General features: G+C 56.3%; 1 long non-coding RNA gene across 1 annotated transcript; it reads left to right on the top strand.

The window, feature by feature from the left end:
- Positions 1 to 3,488: 3,488 nt before the first annotated feature.
- On the top strand, positions 3,489 to 5,925 carry LOC123602384. The gene is made up of 2 exons (XR_006714467.1): positions 3,489 to 4,248; positions 5,069 to 5,925. It is a non-coding gene; the product is annotated as an uncharacterized LOC123602384 (long non-coding RNA).
- The last annotated feature ends 233 nt before the right edge of the window (positions 5,926 to 6,158 follow it).

Genomic DNA, 6,158 nt, shown 5'->3' with positions numbered 1-6,158 from the left:
AGGGGTGTGATGTAATGACAGAATCACTGGATTCGAACCTGGGCCCCGCTGACCAGTCACTGATGGCCTGTGGCGGGTCACTTAACCTCCCTGGGCCTCCCGTTGCTCATCTACAGAGTGACTTCAGAGTCTCCTTGCTGCTACCCAATGGTTTCTTTCGAGAAGCCTTGCAGATACAGATTCATTTCTTCTCATCCCACTGGGCCCAGAGGCATGTGCCCTGCCCCCTAACGTCAGCCCACTCTCATCCCTGCCCTAGAGCATGGCCACCCCTTGGCTTACGCTTAGCTTCCCAACAGGCGATACATCAGGGCAAGAGAGAAGTTCACAGCCTTCTAGACCCCTGCTCTTGGTCTCCCAGGTTATGTATTGATTCCGTGTTCCCTGTCGTCAGGAGAGAGGCCAGGGGCAGACCAACAAGAGACCCTCCGGACTCCCCGTCCACCCCTCAGCCGTGGGCCAGGAAGGCCTGTTTTTCCAGAAGCTAGAGCTGGCTGCCCTTCGGGGTCAGTACTTCCCAGCTGGGTGGCCCCAGGGACTCCCCAGAAGCTTCCACCTCCCTCCTCCCGCCCTTGGGCCCCAGCAGTGTGTCTGCAAGTCTCTGAGAGAGCACTGGCTCCCCAGACACAGGCTGGCTGGCAGCCAGGTGTGGTGTTATGGCTCCTGCACCAGCCAGGAGGGGTGGCAGGAAGGCCTTGTTAATCCCCTGGAGAAGGCTCCTTGGCTAACAGAGAGGAGTGGCTGCCTCCTGCCCCAGGGCCACGGAACACCATACCCCAGAGTCTTTCAGGCAGGCCTGGTGCCTCAGTGCTCTGCCCACACCCCCAGCATGCTTGGGCTGGGATCCCAGCTGGGCCTGTGAGGGAGGAAAGGAAGCCTGGGCTCATCCTTCCCAGGGTAAGGCTCTTTTGTAACCTACACCTTATCCCTGTTCCTCTTGAAAACCCTGAGGAATTAGGAAGAAAGAGGGTAAGTGGGCACTTTGTTCCCCTCCAAGCCCCAGCCTTCTCTGGCTCCCGTTAGCCCTTGGACTTGTCCAGCAACGTTCCGAGACTCAACCAGAACTGCCAGGCTCAGGGCCACCAATTTCTTATGCCATCACTCCACCGCCCACCTCTGCCCCCAGCGCACGCACACACACACAGAATCAGCCTTCTGTCCCTGGGGCTGCCTGTTTCACTGGTGCCACATAGAAACAGATGAAGAGCTGGAAAAATCGCCCCAGGGCCAAAGAGAATCAATATGGAAAAAGCTGGGAGAGAGTGAAACCAGATACAGAAAAGGCGGCCAGCTGGGGAGGTGGTATTCTGCCCAGCAGACCTCCCGCTGTCCTCCTGGGGAACCAGGGGCTGGGTGGGGGGCCCACGCCGAGGCCCAGCCTTGATCTGCTTTTCTCTCTGCTCCCTCAGCTGGCATGTCCCCTGTGAGGAGCCACCAGGCTCCGTCTCCTTCAGTAGTCCCGCCCTGGTCCTGGATCCAGGAAATAGGATTCCTGCTCCTTAAGCCATGCTTGGCTGTCACTGGGTGAGCTAGACATCAAGGGCCTGGTTCTTCCTGCTTTCCCCTTCCCGTCTCTCCATCCACATCCCTCACAGCGTGGTACCAAAGTAAGGCTTTGAATTTGGGATGTGAGTGGGGCGGATTGTACTCTTCCCAACAGCAAAGAGGAAGCAATTCTGGTCTCGGTTTGAGAGATCGCTACGTTCCGAAGGGAGCTGGTAACCGTCCGCCTCGTTTGACCCGAGGAGGTCATTTAAGGGCGGCTTCCAGGCCTGGATCAGCGCTGCCAATGAAGGAGGGGCTGGTGCTATGGTCATTGCAGAGGATCGGAGAAAGGGTCGGCAGATAACAGCCCGCTGGGTCCCCCCAGGCCACAGTTTGGTGCTGGCATTCCCAAGGGGGATGCTGCAAACCACGCAAGGTCCATTGTGTCCAGGTGGACCCTTCCCAAACCATTTCTATCGCAGATCATTTCCCAGAAAGTTTCCGAGATGGGAAATCACACCCGAAGTGGGTTGTTTAGATCGGAAAATCTGGGTGTAATGTCATTAGAGAAACCAGAAAGTCTCCTCACATGAACCTTGCCTGCAACCTCTCCTTGGTGCCTTGGCCTGTCCACTCCCCTCTGCCTGAGTCACGGCAGCCACCAGCCACGTGAGCACAGAGCTTTACGAGGTGCCAAGTGCTCCCATGTGCACCGTGACATTTGTGCCTCCTAAGGCCCTTCGAGATAAGTTCTTGTTAGCTCCACCCAACAGAAGCGAGAACTCGGGCGCAGGGAAGTCGCGCGGGCGGCCTGAGATTGTGCAATCGGCGTGGCAGGACCTGCCTGGAAACCCTGGGTTCTCACCGCGGGGAGCTGGCGACAAGGGATCGCCGTGGTTGGCTTCTAGCTGGGCCTTTCACGGTGGCCTCGGGAGCAGAGGGAGCTAGTGGGGGGCTTTCCGAGAGGCACCTCTGTCTTCTGGGATGCCTCCCACCTTCTTCCATCCCCAGATTGTCCTCCTGTGTGTCGGCCAAACCAAAGCTGATCCTTCTCTTCTTCCCCAGAATCCCCTGCCCCCAAGAGTCCCTGTTCCTCTGTTGCTTCTCTACTTCTCCCCCCAGATACCCTTGCCGTTGCTTTGGAAGCGAGGGCAGGGCTCACCCCATGGAAGTGCCAACATGCTCAGGGCACTTGGCTCCTATGCTGTCTCACGTGCCCTCCCTTAAGCTTTGGCTGGGATGCCCATCGCTGCTGGGATGCTTTTTGGGGCTTGCCAAGAAGGTCCCCTCCCCTCCACACACCCCCTCCCCAACCCTCAGATTTACTATGAGACCTCAAACAGAAATTCAGACTCTTCTGGGCCTTTGCGTTCTGGAGCACAAGGCTATGGGAACCTAAATCTGGATTCAGAGAGGCGGAAGTGAGGTGAAATATATGAAACGTACCCTACTCTCCTGAGCAGAAATCTCCCCTAGGCCCATCCGTCCCCTAGGGCCGTTGTTCCTCTCACCCCATGACCTTAGAAACCCCTACGCCAGGCCTCTCAGGGAAGGTGACTGTGCAAAAGCCAAGTTTATCCCAAGTAATGCAACGAATACATTGGGGGCCGGGGGGGGGGGCGGGGAGGGAGGAAGTTTTATACAAAACACATGTTATTGCCACTATTCTAGTTATCTTGGATGTTTCCTGCATGTTTGTCACCATGGTAACTGACTCAGCACGAAACCTTGTTTGCTGGGCCCTGGGGTCCAGCATAACGACCATGTGGTGTCAATTTGGACCTCTTGGTGCTGTTCTGTCTCTCTGTCCGTCTCCCCCAGCTCCTGTCTGTCTTTTCATCTTCGTCTGTCCTCAGCCTGTCTGGCCTCTCCGTTTTCTCCTTCCCAGAAATACTGCTCCTGCATCCTTGCTCTGCCCACCCTAGACCCTCCCTCAGCCCCTCCTGGCAATCCTTGGTGTTCCAGAATGGATGGGAAAACCACATCACACGGGAAAGGCAGGAGGTCAGCCTTGGGTGGAGAAAGGGCTCAGCCAGCCTGGGCTATTGGTTTGAAGTAGGCTTACACAGGCCACCTGCAGAAGGCCCTGCAGGAAGGGAGGGCTTCGGTCTAGGAAACCTTTGTTACAAGGATCCTGGGGCTTCTGATCCGACTTTCCCTGTGTGGGAGCCTGTGGTGTCCTCACCTTTCAAAGTCTTCGTTCCCTAGAGTTTTGGGGAAGAGATAGGTATAGAATGGCAGGAGAGGGGAAAGGGAGCTAAAAGTCACCTGAGAGAAACAAGAAAAAGGTAAGGGGCCCCCAAGAAGGGAGAGGCTTAGCAGCTAAAGGGCTGGGAAGTGTCTAGGAATTCTGGGCTCCTTGGGGCCCTTGCCATTCCCGGTCATTTCTCCCAGGCCTGCCGGGTGTGGCGGAGCCATGGCAGACAGCCGTGTCCCTCCGTGGGGGCATCAGGCAACGGGGAGGGTGTTGACAACAACAGTGTGTGAGGCAGCTGGGCCAGCAGTCTGGAAAAGGCCATGTGAGCAGACAGAATGTAAACAGGGAGCTCCACGGGAGTTGAAGGCATCTCCTGGCCCCCTCTCCACCCCAGGTCTCATTCCCTTCATGCCCAGGAAGCCAGACCTGGACACCTCTTGTCAGCTTCTCTCTACCAGGTTTCCTGCATCTACACCCTTTTGGAGCAACTTTTCCAGACCACCTTCCCAACCTGCACATTGGTCCTTCTGTTCCTCATCATGCTGGAAACCTACTCACTGAGCAAGGTGGGCCTGGAGGTTGTAATGGACCCAGATCTCGGGGCAGAGCCAGCACCCCCATGGGACTGCTTGGAGGGAGGAGAGGGGAGGAATAGAGTAGGGAGAGGCTGGGCTAGGCAGCTGTGGGGCTGGGCCCTGAGAGCAGTACTCTATTGCCCCAGGGCGGTATCCATAAGGGTGCGGCATGTCAACCTTCTTTTGGGCCAGTGTCATTCCAAGGAGGTTCAATCCTATGCATAGGTCAGAGCAGCAGGAAAACAGTCCAAAGGAACGGCAGCAGCATGGCTTGAGAGGTCAGCCAATTGGGTGCATGGGTCCTGTGAGCTTTGGGGCCCCAAAGAAGTCCCAGTAGAAGGGACTGCCAAGAATTAGGTGGCGTGTTGGGGCTCCAATCATGTGGGAAGGGATTCAAGATGGCCTCCAGTCCCAGTGGGAAATTGGAAAGCCAAATGGGAAACTGAGGGAGGACCAAGTGGGCAGAGACTCAGGGGAGACAGTGGGTTTGGCAGACGTAAGAACAGCTACTGTTCGGGGAGACCATTAATTATGGAACCACACAGACATGGCTTAATGTCCAGCTCCACTCCTCGGCCTTGGGAATGTTAGAGAACAAAGAACTCTCTGAACCTCAGTGTTCTCACCTATAAAATGGAGAAAATACTGATTTTGCGGGTTCTTGTAAGGAGTAACTAAGATGTTCTCTGGAAAGTTCCCTGAACAGTATCTAAGATCTCATGGAAGGTACTTGATAGTGTTCTCCTTCCCCTGGAAAGAGGATAATTCCATACCCTCCTCCTAAGACTAATAGGCTTCTTGTTTTTGTCAGGACTGGTCCTAACCCTGTCTGGCTCTACAGCAGGAAAGGCTAGTGCTATTGGCTAAGAGAAGATATTAGGATTGTGAGTTGAAAGCAGGGATAAGGGGTGGGATGGCTGGTCCCTCCTGGGAACACAAGAGGGCGGCTGTGAGAGTAGTTCAGTGGGATCCCTGCCGGTGTGCTGGAAACCAAGTCATAGGGTCAAATCCACCCCCTTCGGTATGGAGTCTGTGCAAGCCTCCGTATGGAGGGCTTTGTGGATGACATGAGAAGGGGAGTTCCCAGAGCTTCAGAAGATACTAAAACCCCACCAACAGACAATCTGGGGCCCCTGAGTTAGAGAGTCCCAAAGAATCAGGAGCCCCAGCTCCGCCTAAAGCCCAAGGCAATAGACTTAACTCCTCATGCTGCCCTGCTACCTGGAGTCAGCAGTCCTCTGTGGGCCTGTTTTCCCGTTGGACCAATGACTCTGGGTAAGCGAGAAGTGAGTTGTGAAGAAGGGCAGTCTGGGGCTTCCAGAGCAGGTAGTGGGCCTGGGAGACAGAGCGCAGAGGACAGAAGGGCAGTGAGGGCTGAGGCCCTGCAGGGCTCCCGCTCACCCCACAGTGCTGCTGGAAGGGATGCTGGCCTGAGGGAGGGGCTTTCCACCCCTCTCTGTCCTCAGTCGTCCCCACGGAGACCACATCTCAAGACTCAACTGTCCCCTCCCAGTGACTCAGGCTTTGGCTGCCCTCCTGCCCACACCCAAGGCTGGGTCCAGTGCCCCACAACAGGAAGGGCTGTGGTGAGGGTGCTTGGCGGGGGTGGGGGGACTGCTCCAGCAGCCCCCCGGTCAAGGGCCCTGGTGTGCAAAGAAAGGCCTAGGCCATGTCACCCTGTGCCGCCTCAGGAATGTAGTTTGGACTGTGGTGGGGAACTGTCCTCCTGGCCTTGCACTGAGCACAGCAGGCCACTTGTTTCTCATTAGCAAAGTGTAGGACGTCACCACCACCACCACCACCGAGGGGATGTGCATTTTTGTCCTATTTGCTAGAGCAATGGGTAGATAGCAGTAGGGATGTGTGGGCTGAGCCAGGCACGGGGTCTGTGGGACCCAGGG

Source organism: Leopardus geoffroyi, chromosome D1, assembly GCF_018350155.1.
Source record: "Leopardus geoffroyi isolate Oge1 chromosome D1, O.geoffroyi_Oge1_pat1.0, whole genome shotgun sequence".
Classification (NCBI taxonomy): Eukaryota; Metazoa; Chordata; class Mammalia; order Carnivora; family Felidae; genus Leopardus; species Leopardus geoffroyi.
This window is presented reverse-complemented; position numbering and strand designations above follow the sequence as displayed.